Below are 13,279 nucleotides of genomic sequence, written 5' to 3'. Positions count from 1 at the left end.
CTACTGGTGTTAATTGCTCTAGTTTTTCCCACCTGATGGCTAGGGGCTAGCTAGCAAAATTTACGGTTTCCATTGTTCGGCATCTCTGCTCCAGAAACGTAGCCATATGCTCCCACGATGGTATTAAATTAACGAACGACGAATCCTCTAGCCTTTCTTCTCATTTGGCTTGTGATATTGGGTCCAGCTTTTGTAAAATAATCTGCACAATGATGCATCCAGCGATTTGTTCGGAGTTGCCCATGCTCTTTAACGCGCGAAAATGTGCGTTGAATTGGTCGGCCGATCCACCCGCCACCCTCTTGAGCCCCAATATCTCAAGTATGTGTACCTGAAAAACCAAACGTCTATTATTAAACCTTTTCTCCAATAAATTAAGTGCTATGGCATAATTATCGTTTGTTATTTCCAATGATCGAATCGCGTCCAGCGTTGTATCGTTAGGCACGATCGAAGATGCTGCAGCTTTTCGATATCTGCTAGATCAGGATGATTTTCTATGACGGTTGTGAACATAGAATAAAAGTCGGCCCATACTGTGTAACCACCACTGAACGTAGGCAACTTTATTGAGGGTAGTGTTGGCGGTGCCTTTGCTCTAACTGTCTGCGAGGGCAGCACAGATTGGTCGCGAAATGTTGAGCAGGGCAATATTGAGACACGTTTCGCAATTTTACTCCGAACCGAAATTTCCATAGAAACTGCTAACTCGTCGAAGTCCTCACGCAATTGGTTACCGATTTCATCAAAGTCTAGTTCTTCGAGGCTAGTGTGAGTAATATCAAATGAGATCTGAAGCCGCTCGATTTGCTTCAGCCTAACACTAAGACCGCACTCACCAATTGCACTAAGTGGCGAATTAGTTAGAGCATTTCGAAGTGTTTGCAAACTGTCATAAACTGAAATGGCTTTGCGCTTCAGAAAGGTCACCCTGTTTGCAGAGGGCACTGCACTAGAGGCATTATTTTCGGTTGCCATTAGAAGCGCGATAGAAAGCGCGTGCGAAACTAGCTGAGTAACTAACAACGGTGATCGCTAGTACATGCAAACCGTTCAAAAAACAATAGTTGTACAATAAGAACTTCGGCGAACGCAAGTGTCAAGCTATGTAATGAAGCAACGGCAATAGCTTTTACATAAGTACCGTACGAATGAGCAGCGACCGAGAGAGTAGGCAAAGCGACGGCGATAAGTATGTATGTATATAAAGTGCACAAAACGAAATGCCAGGTGGTGCCTTTTAAGATTATTGCTTTAATGTAAAGCAAATAATCTTACAACAACAAAAATAAAAATCACGTCGGTGTCACCAAATGTTGCGCTATTGAGCTCTTTCAATAGCTTTCACAAATATTAATAATTAACTATTTATTTTTTGTGTTCAAAATTGTTTTATATTTCTTAAAGTTACGAGAAGCAGGCAGACCCGAATTGGTCTGTGCTTATTATTTAAGAACAATAGTTTGTATATAGGCAAGCGAACCCGAATTAGAACGTGCCAATTTTAGCGAAGAGACAATTATTAGTTATAATTTTGAGTAATGCAAGTGGCCGATGCGTACCAAATGCATGAAGCGAACGAACTTAACTAGCTCGATGCGCAGCATCGAGGCCTTCGCATAAATAAAGCTAGGGCAATAAAACGATCGTTACAGCGAAGAGCGGCAGCTCTATGTAAATGAATTCTTAAGAGCGAAATTTAGGCCCTTGCTTTGCAGAGCGAGTATTATAAGATAAAATTAAGATGCTGCTCTTATCAGTTGCGAGGTCGCTCCAGTTGTTTTGGCTGCGTAACCAGACATTCTCCCCCCGTTGGAAGGCATGGGCTTTCAACAGATTCCCTGACGGGCAATAGGCATAGCTTGTTTGCAGCTCTTCTCGTTTCCCCTGTTGCGGTGCGCAAATGGCTACTAGAGGCGGCAGATTTTCATTCTTTACGAGGACTATGTCGTTGACGCATAGGCTTGGTTTCGGAGTACGCCATTTGGAGCGCTGCTGAAGCAGTGATAAGTATTCTTCACGCCAGCGAGACCAAAACAGTTGTTGGAGGAACGTTACGCGTTGCCAACCATCCAGACGATTGAATTGAAGGTGCGTCACATCAGGTTCAAAGAACGATGAGCTGGGTTCACCAATCAAGAAATGAGCTGGAGTGAGCACATCTAGATCTGCTGGATCTTCTGAAAGAGGAAACAATGGCCTGGAATTAATTATCGATGCTATGTGGCAGACTAGGGTGCGAAACTCTTCGAAGTTGAGAACACAAGATCCAACAGCACGACAAAAATGATGTTTCGCTGTCTTCACTGCTGCTTCCAAAGGCCGCCAAAATGCGGTGAACGAGGAGGTATAAATTTTCAATCAATGGAATCAGCCATGCAAAAATTATGCACTGACTCAATATGATTACGACTTGTAAATAGACGCTTGAGATCCAGAAGCTCGTTTTTGGCGCCGACAAAGTTGGTAGCGTTATCCGACCATATCTGAGATGGCCTGCCTCGAGTCGATATAAACCTCTTAAGCGCATTCAAGAAAGAAGCTGTCGACAGATCCTCGACCAGTTCCAGGTGAACCGCTTTAGTCGCGAAGCAGACGAAGACAGCCATGTAACATTTGACTGGAGCTTTATTTCGTACGTCTGGCTTATAGAAAAATGGTCCACAATAGTCAACACCAGAGACTTCAAAGGCTCGACAAGCAGTCAAACGTTCTTTGGGCAGATCACCCATTATATGCTCTATTAATCGAGGCTTGGCACGAAAGCATCTCACACATTTTTCAACCACCTTGGATACGGTCTTCCTTCCACCAATCGGCCCATACTGCAACCGAATATGAGCAAGAAGTGCCCGTGGACCAGCGTGTAAGTCCCGATTGTGAAACTGTGTGATGACCGAGTTTGTGATGGGGTGGTGACACGGGAGAATTATTGGATGGCGAGCGTCGAAATCCAGCGAACAGTTTTTCAAGCGCCCATCAACTCTAAGAATTCCGAAATCATCCAAAAAAGGGTTAAGTGATGCGATACAACTGGACGGTTTAACAACTCTTCTCGATTGCAATGATTTGACACCTGTCTCTCTGGACGAGCCTTAGTAAGAGTTGGGTCCCATGTTGTATATCAGACACTGTTAGTCCAGGATGCCTGCTTCTGTGTATGAATTTATTAATATATCCGAATATACGCTGCATTGTATCAAATGAGTTGACGTATTTACAAGTGACAGTTATATCAACGAAGGGAGATGACGCAATAAGGACCCTTTTTTTAAGTTCGTGTTCTGTTCTTTCTGACAAGCAAGAAGCTGGCCAGTCCAATTTGTTTTTAACTAGAAATTCTGGGCCGTTAAACCACATGGCTAGGGGCTAGCTAGCAAAATTTACGGTTTCCATTGTTCGGCATCTCTGCTCCAGAAACGTAGCCATATGCTCCCACGATGATATTAAATTAACGAACGACGAATCCTCTAGCCTTTCTTCCCATTTGGCTTGTGATATTGGGTCCAGCTTTTGTAAAATAATCTGCACAATGATGCATCCAGCGATTTGTTCGGAGTTGCCCATGCTCTTTAACGCGCGAAAATGTGCGTTGAGTTGCTCGGCCGATCCACCCGCCACCCTCTTGAGCCCCAATATCTCAAGTATGTGTGCCTGAAAAACCAAACGTCTATTATTAAACCTATTCTCCAATAAATTAAGTGCTATGGCATAATTATCGTTTGTTATTTCCAATGATCGAATCGCGTCCAGCGTTGTATCCTTCAGGCACGATCGAAGATGCTGCAGCTTTTCGATATCTGCTAGATCAGGATGATTTTCTATGACGGTTGTGAACATAGAATAAAAGTCGGCCCATACTGTGTAACCACCACTGAACGTAGGCAACTTTATTGAGGGTAGTGTTGGCGGTGCCTTTGCTCTAACTGTCTGCGAGGGCAGCACAGATTGGTCGCGAAATGTTGAGCAGGGCAATATTGAGACACGTTTCGCAATTTCACTCCGAACCGAAATTTCCATAGAAACTGCTAACTCGTCGAAGTCCTCACGCAATTGGTTACCGATTTCATCAAAGTCTAGTTCTTCGAGGCTAGTGTGAGTAATATCAAATGAGGTCTGAAGCCGCTCGATTTGCTTCAGCCTAACACTAAGACCGCACTCACCAATTGCACTAAGTGGCGAATTAGTTAGAGCATTTCGAAGTGTTTGCAAACTGTCATAAATTGAAATGGCTTTGCGCTTCAGAAAGGTCACCCTGTTTGCAGAGGGCACTGCACTAGAGGCATTATTTTCGGTTGCCATTAGAAGCGCGATAGAAAGCGCGTGCGAAACAAGCTGAGTAACTAACAACGGTGATCGCTAGTACATGCAAACCGTTCAAAAAACAATAGTTGTACAATAAGAACTTCGGCGAACGCAAGTGTCAAGCTATGTAATGAAGCAACGGCAATAGCCTTTACATAAGTACCGTACGAATGAGCAGAGACTTTAAGCGACCGAGAGAGTAGGCAAAGTGACGGCGATAAGTATGTATGTATATAAAGTGCACAAAACGAAATGCCAGGTGGTGCCTTTTAAGATTATTGCTTTAATGTAAAGCAAATAATCTTACAACAACAAAAATAAAAATCACGTCGGGGTCACCAAATGATGCGCTATTGAGCTTTTTCAATAGCTTTCACAAATAGAAATAATTAACTATTTATTTTTTGTGTTCAAAATTGTTTTATATTTCTTAAAGTTACGAGAAGCAGGCAGACCCGAATTGGTCTCTGCTTATTATTTAAGAACAATAGTGTGTGTACAGGCAAGCGAACCCGAATTAGAACGTGCCAATTTTAGCGAAGAGACAATTATTAGTTATAATTTTGAGTAATGCAAGTGGCCGATGCGTACCAAATGCATGAAGCGAACGAACTTAACTAACTCGATGCGCAGCATCGAGGCCTTCGCATAAGTAAAGCTAGGGCAATAAAACGATCGTTACAGCGAAGAGCGGCAGCTCTATGTAAATGAATTCTTAAGAGCGAAATTTAGGCCCTTGCTTTGCAGAGCGAGTATTATAAGATAAAATTAAGATGCTGCTCTTATCAGTTGCGAGGTCGCTCCAGTTGTTTTGGCTGCGTAACCAGACATTCTCCCCCCGTTGGAAGGCATGGGCTTTCAACAGATTCCCTGACGGGGAATAGGCATAGCTTGGTTGCAGCTCTTCTCGTTTCCCCTGTTGCGGTGCGCAAATGGCTACTAGAGGCGGCAGATTTTCTTTACGAGGACTATGTCGTTGACGCATAGGCTTGGTTTCGGAGTACGCCATTTGGAGCGCTGCTGAAGCAGTGATAAGTATTCTTCACGCCAGCGAGACCAAAACAGTTGTTGGAGGAACGTTACGCGTTGCCAACCATCCAGACGATTGAATTGAAGGTGCGTCACATCAGGTTCAAAGAACGATGAGCTGGGTTCACCAATCAAGAAATGAGCTGGAGTGAGCACATCTAGATCTGCTGGATCTTCTGAAAGAGGAAACAATGGCCTGGAATTAATTATCGATGCTATGTGGCAGACTAGGGTGCGAAACTCTTCGAAGTTGAGAACACAAGATCCAACAGCACGACAAAAATGATGTTTCGCTGTCTTCACTGCTGCTTCCAAAGGCCGCCAAAATGCGGTGAACGAGGAGGTATAAATTTTCAATCAATGGAATCAGCCATGCAAAAATTATGCACTGACTCAATATGATTACGACTTGTAAATAGACGCTTGAGATCCAGAAGCTCGTTTTTGGCGCCGACAAAGTTGGTAGCGTTATCCGACCATATCTGAGATGGCCTGCCTCGAGTCGATATAAACCTCTTAAGCGCATTCAAGAAAGAAGCTGTCGACAGATCCTCGACCAGTTCCAGGTGAACCGCTTTAGTCGCGAAGCAGACGAAGACAGCCATGTAACATTTGACTGGAGCTTTATTTCGTACGTCTGGCTTATAGAAAAATGGTCCACAATAGTCATCACCTGAGACTTCAAAGGCTCGACAAGCAGTCAAACGTTCTTTGGGCAGATCACCCATTATATGCTCTATTAATCGAGGCTTGGCACGAAAGCATCTCACACATTTTTCAACCACCTTGGATACGGTCTTCCTTCCACCAATCGGCCCATACTGCAACCGAATATGAGCAAGAAGTGCCCGTGGACCAGCGTGTAAGTCCCGATTGTGAAACTGTGTGATGACCGAGTTTGTGATGGGGTGGTGACACGGGAGAATTATTGGATGGCGAGCGTCGAAATCCAGCGAACAGTTTTTCAAGCGCCCATCAACTCTAAGAATTCCGAAATCATCCAAAAAAGGGTTAAGTGATGCGATACAACTGGACGGTTTAACAACTCTTCTCGATTGCAATGATTTGACACCTGTCTCTCTGGACGAGCCTTAGTAAGAGTTGGGTCCCATGTTGTATATCAGACACTGTTAGTCCAGGATGCCTGCTTCTGTGTATGAATTTATTAATATATCCGAATATACGCTGCATTGTATCAAATGAGTTGACGTATTTACAAGTGACAGTTATATCAACGAAGGGAGATGACGCAATAAGGACCCTTTTTTTAAGTTCGTGTTCTGTTCTTTCTGACAAGCAAGAAGCTGGCCAGTCCAATTTGTTTTTAACTAGAAATTCTGGGCCGTTAAACCACATGGCTAGGGGCTAGCTAGCAAAATTTACGGTTTCCATTGTTCGGCATCTCTGCTCCAGAAACGTAGCCATATGCTCCCACGATGATATTAAATTAACGAACGACGAATCCTCTAGCCTTTCTTCCCATTTGGCTTGTGATATTGGGTCCAGCTTTTGTAAAATAATCTGCACAATGATGCATCCAGCGATTTGTTCGGAGTTGCCCATGCTCTTTAACGCGCGAAAATGTGCGTTGAGTTGCTCGGCCGATCCACCCGCCACCCTCTTCAGCCCCAATATCTCAAGTATGTGTGCCTGAAAAACCAAACGTCTATTATTAAACCTATTCTCCAATAAATTAAGTGCTATGGCATAATTATCGTTTGTTATTTCCAATGATCGAATCGCGTCCAGCGTTGTATCCTTCAGGCACGATCGAAGATGCTGCAGCTTTTCGATATCTGCTAGATCAGGATGATTTTCTATGACGGTTGTGAACATAGAATAAAAGTCGGCCCATACTGTGTAACCACCACTGAACGTAGGCAACTTTATTGAGGGTAGTGTTGGCGGTGCCTTTGCTCTAACTGTCTGCGAGGGCAGCACAGATTGGTCGCGAAATGTTGAGCAGGGCAATATTGAGACACGTTTCGCAATTTTACTCCGAACCGAAATTTCCATAGAAACTGCTAACTCGTCGAAGTCCTCACGCAATTGGTTACCGATTTCATCAAAGTCTAGTTCTTCGAGGCTAGTGTGAGTAATATCAAATGAGATCTGAAGCCGCTCGATTTGCTTCAGCCTAACACTAAGACCGCACTCACCAATTGCACTAAGTGGCGAATTAGTTAGAGCATTTCGAAGTGTTTGCAAACTGTCATAAACTGAAATGGCTTTACGCTTCAGAAAGGTCACCCTGTTTGCAGAGGGCACTGCACTAGAGGCATTATTTTCGGTTGCCATTAGAAGCGCGATAGAAAGCGCGTGCGAAACTAGCTGAGTAACTAACAACGGTGATCGCTAGTACATGCAAACCGTTCAAAAAACAATAGTTGTACAATAAGAACTTCGGCGAACGCAAGTGTCAAGCTATGTAATGAAGCAACGGCAATAGCTTTTACATAAGTACCGTACGAATGAGCAGCGACCGAGAGAGTAGGCAAAGCGACGGCGATAAGTATGTATGTATATAAAGTGCACAAAACGAAATGCCAGGTGGTGCCTTTTAAGATTATTGCTTTAATGTAAAGCAAATAATCTTACAACAACAAAAATAAAAATCACGTCGGTGTCACCAAATGTTGCGCTATTGAGCTCTTTCAATAGCTTTCACAAATATTAATAATTAACTATTTATTTTTTGTGTTCAAAATTGTTTTATATTTCTTAAAGTTACGAGAAGCAGGCAGACCCGAATTGGTCTGTGCTTATTATTTAAGAACAATAGTTTGTATATAGGCAAGCGAACCCGAATTAGAACGTGCCAATTTTAGCGAAGAGACAATTATTAGTTATAATTTTGAGTAATGCAAGTGGCCGATGCGTACCAAATGCATGAAGCGAACGAACTTAACTAACTCGATGCGCAGCATCGAGGCCTTCGCATAAGTAAAGCTAGGGCAATAAAACGATCGTTACAGCGAAGAGCGGCAGCTCTATGTAAATGAATTCTTAAGAGCGAAATTTAGGCCCTTGCTTTGCAGAGCGAGTATTATAAGATAAAATTAAGATGCTGCTCTTATCAGTTGCGAGGTCGCTCCAGTTGTTTTGGCTGCGTAACCAGACATTCTCCCCCCGTTGGAAGGCATGGGCTTTCAACAGATTCCCTGACGGGGAATAGGCATAGCTTGGTTGCAGCTCTTCTCGTTTCCCCTGTTGCGGTGCGCAAATGGCTACTAGAGGCGGCAGATTTTCTTTACGAGGACTATGTCGTTGACGCATAGGCTTGGTTTCGGAGTACGCCATTTGGAGCGCTGCTGAAGCAGTGATAAGTATTCTTCACGCCAGCGAGACCAAAACAGTTGTTGGAGGAACGTTACGCGTTGCCAACCATCCAGACGATTGAATTGAAGGTGCGTCACATCAGGTTCAAAGAACGATGAGCTGGGTTCACCAATCAAGAAATGAGCTGGAGTGAGCACATCTAGATCTGCTGGATCTTCTGAAAGAGGAAACAATGGCCTGGAATTAATTATCGATGCTATGTGGCAGACTAGGGTGCGAAACTCTTCGAAGTTGAGAACACAAGATCCAACAGCACGACAAAAATGATGTTTCGCTGTCTTCACTGCTGCTTCCAAAGGCCGCCAAAATGCGGTGAACGAGGAGGTATAAATTTTCAATCAATGGAATCAGCCATGCAAAAATTATGCACTGACTCAATATGATTACGACTTGTAAATAGACGCTTGAGATCCAGAAGCTCGTTTTTGGCGCCGACAAAGTTGGTAGCGTTATCCGACCATATCTGAGATGGCCTGCCTCGAGTCGATATAAACCTCTTAAGCGCATTCAAGAAAGAAGCTGTCGACAGATCCTCGACCAGTTCCAGGTGAACCGCTTTAGTCGCGAAGCAGACGAAGACAGCCATGTAACATTTGACTGGAGCTTTATTTCGTACGTCTGGCTTATAGAAAAATGGTCCACAATAGTCAACACCAGAGACTTCAAAGGCTCGACAAGCAGTCAAACGTTCTTTGGGCAGATCACCCATTATATGCTCTATTAATCGAGGCTTGGCACGAAAGCATCTCACACATTTTTCAACCACCTTGGATACGGTCTTCCTTCCACCAATCGGCCCATACTGCAACCGAATATGAGCAAGAAGTGCCCGTGGACCAGCGTGTAAGTCCCGATTGTGAAACTGTGTGATGACCGAGTTTGTGATGGGGTGGTGACACGGGAGAATTATTGGATGGCGAGCGTCGAAATCCAGCGAACAGTTTTTCAAGCGCCCATCAACTCTAAGAATTCCGAAATCATCCAAAAAAGGGTTAAGTGATGCGATACAACTGGACGGTTTAACAACTCTTCTCGATTGCAATGATTTGACACCTGTCTCTCTGGACGAGCCTTAGTAAGAGTTGGGTCCCATGTTGTATATCAGACACTGTTAGTCCAGGATGCCTGCTTCTGTGTATGAATTTATTAATATATCCGAATATACGCTGCATTGTATCAAATGAGTTGACGTATTTACAAGTGACAGTTATATCAACGAAGGGAGATGACGCAATAAGGACCCTTTTTTTAAGTTCGTGTTCTGTTCTTTCTGACAAGCAAGAAGCTGGCCAGTCCAATTTGTTTTTAACTAGAAATTCTGGGCCGTTAAACCACATGGCTAGGGGCTAGCTAGCAAAATTTACGGTTTCCATTGTTCGGCATCTCTGCTCCAGAAACGTAGCCATATGCTCCCACGATGATATTAAATTAACGAACGACGAATCCTCTAGCCTTTCTTCCCATTTGGCTTGTGATATTGGGTCCAGCTTTTGTAAAATAATCTGCACAATGATGCATCCAGCGATTTGTTCGGAGTTGCCCATGCTCTTTAACGCGCGAAAATGTGCGTTGAGTTGCTCGGCCGATCCACCCGCCACCCTCTTGAGCCCCAATATCTCAAGTATGTGTGCCTGAAAAACCAAACGTCTATTATTAAACCTATTCTCCAATAAATTAAGTGCTATGGCATAATTATCGTTTGTTATTTCCAATGATCGAATCGCGTCCAGCGTTGTATCGTTAGGCACGATCGAAGATGCTGCAGCTTTTCGATATCTGCTAGATCAGGATGATTTTCTATGACGGTTGTGAACATAGAATAAAAGTCGGCCCATACTGTGTAACCACCACTGAACGTAGGCAACTTTATTGAGGGTAGTGTTGGCGGTGCCTTTGCTCTAACTGTCTGCGAGGGCAGCACAGATTGGTCGCGAAATGTTGAGCAGGGCAATATTGAGACACGTTTCGCAATTTCACTCCGAACCGAAATTTCCATAGAAACTGCTAACTCGTCGAAGTCCTCACGCAATTGGTTACCGATTTCATCAAAGTCTAGTTCTTCGAGGCTAGTGTGAGTAATATCAAATGAGATCTGAAGCCGCTCGATTTGCTTCAGCCTAACACTAAGACCGCACTCACCAATTGCACTAAGTGGCGAATTAGTTAGAGCATTTCGAAGTGTTTGCAAACTGTCATAAACTGAAATGGCTTTGCGCTTCAGAAAGGTCACCCTGTTTGCAGAGGGCACTGCACTAGAGGCATTATTTTCGGTTGCCATTAGAAGCGCGATAGAAAGCGCGTGCGAAACTAGCTGAGTAACTAACAACGGTGATCGCTAGTACATGCAAACCGTTCAAAAAACAATAGTTGTACAATAAGAACTTCGGCGAACGCAAGTGTCAAGCTATGTAATGAAGCAACGGCAATAGCTTTTACATAAGTACCGTACGAATGAGCAGCGACCGAGAGAGTAGGCAAAGCGACGGCGATAAGTATGTATGTATATAAAGTGCACAAAACGAAATGCCAGGTGGTGCCTTTTAAGATTATTGCTTTAATGTAAAGCAAATAATCTTACAACAACAAAAATAAAAATCACGTCGGTGTCACCAAATGTTGCGCTATTGAGCTCTTTCAATAGCTTTCACAAATATTAATAATTAACTATTTATTTTTTGTGTTCAAAATTGTTTTATATTTCTTAAAGTTACGAGAAGCAGGCAGACCCGAATTGGTCTGTGCTTATTATTTAAGAACAATAGTTTGTATATAGGCAAGCGAACCCGAATTAGAACGTGCCAATTTTAGCGAAGAGACAATTATTAGTTATAATTTTGAGTAATGCAAGTGGCCGATGCGTACCAAATGCATGAAGCGAACGAACTTAACTAACTCGATGCGCAGCATCGAGGTCTTCGCATAAGTAAAGCTAGGGCAATAAAACGATCGTTACAGCGAAGAGCGGCAGCTCTATGTAAATGAATTCTTAAGAGCGAAATTTAGGCCCTTGCTTTGCAGAGCGAGTATTATAAGATAAAATTAAGATGCTGCTCTTATCAGTTGCGAGGTCGCTCCAGTTGTTTTGGCTGCGTAACCAGACATTCTCCCCCCGTTGGAAGGCATGGGCTTTCAACAGATTCCCTGACGGGCAATAGGCATAGCTTGTTTGCAGCTCTTCTCGTTTCCCCTGTTGCGGTGCGCAAATGGCTACTAGAGGCGGCAGATTTTCATTCTTTACGAGGACTATGTCGTTGACGCATAGGCTTGGTTTCGGAGTACGCCATTTGGAGCGCTGCTGAAGCAGTGATAAGTATTCTTCACGCCAGCGAGACCAAAACAGTTGTTGGAGGAACGTTACGCGTTGCCAACCATCCAGACGATTGAATTGAAGGTGCGTCACATCAGGTTCAAAGAACGATGAGCTGGGTTCACCAATCAAGAAATGAGCTGGAGTGAGCACATCTAGATCTGCTGGATCTTCTGAAAGAGGAAACAATGGCCTGGAATTAATTATCGATGCTATGTGGCAGACTAGGGTGCGAAACTCTTCGAAGTTGAGAACACAAGATCCAACAGCACGACAAAAATGATGTTTCGCTGTCTTCACTGCTGCTTCCAAAGGCCGCCAAAATGCGGTGAACGAGGAGGTATAAATTTTCAATCAATGGAATCAGCCATGCAAAAATTATGCACTGACTCAATATGATTACGACTTGTAAATAGACGCTTGAGATCCAGAAGCTCGTTTTTGGCGCCGACAAAGTTGGTAGCGTTATCCGACCATATCTGAGATGGCCTGCCTCGAGTCGATATAAACCTCTTAAGCGCATTCAAGAAAGAAGCTGTCGACAGATCCTCGACCAGTTCCAGGTGAACCGCTTTAGTCGCGAAGCAGACGAAGACAGCCATGTAACATTTGACTGGAGCTTTATTTCGTACGTCTGGCTTATAGAAAAATGGTCCACAATAGTCAACACCAGAGACTTCAAAGGCTCGACAAGCAGTCAAACGTTCTTTGGGCAGATCACCCATTATATGCTCTATTAATCGAGGCTTGGCACGAAAGCATCTCACACATTTTTCAACCACCTTGGATACGGTCTTCCTTCCACCAATCGGCCCATACTGCAACCGAATATGAGCAAGAAGTGCCCGTGGACCAGCGTGTAAGTCCCGATTGTGAAACTGTGTGATGACCGAGTTTGTGATGGGGTGGTGACACGGGAGAATTATTGGATGGCGAGCGTCGAAATCCAGCGAACAGTTTTTCAAGCGCCCATCAACTCTAAGAATTCCGAAATCATCCAAAAAAGGGTTAAGTGATGCGATACAACTGGACGGTTTAACAACTCTTCTCGATTGCAATGATTTGACACCTGTCTCTCTGGACGAGCCTTAGTAAGAGTTGGGTCCCATGTTGTATATCAGACACTGTTAGTCCAGGATGCCTGCTTCTGTGTATGAATTTATTAATATATCCGAATATACGCTGCATTGTATCAAATGAGTTGACGTATTTACAAGTGACAGTTATATCAACGAAGGGAGATGACGCAATAAGGACCCTTTTTTTAAGTTCGTGTTCTGTTCTTTCTGACAAGCAAGA

This window comes from Drosophila virilis, unplaced genomic scaffold, assembly GCF_030788295.1.
Source record: "Drosophila virilis strain 15010-1051.87 unplaced genomic scaffold, Dvir_AGI_RSII-ME tig00001479, whole genome shotgun sequence".
NCBI classification, from domain to species: domain Eukaryota; kingdom Metazoa; phylum Arthropoda; class Insecta; order Diptera; family Drosophilidae; genus Drosophila; species Drosophila virilis.
This window is presented reverse-complemented; position numbering follows the sequence as displayed.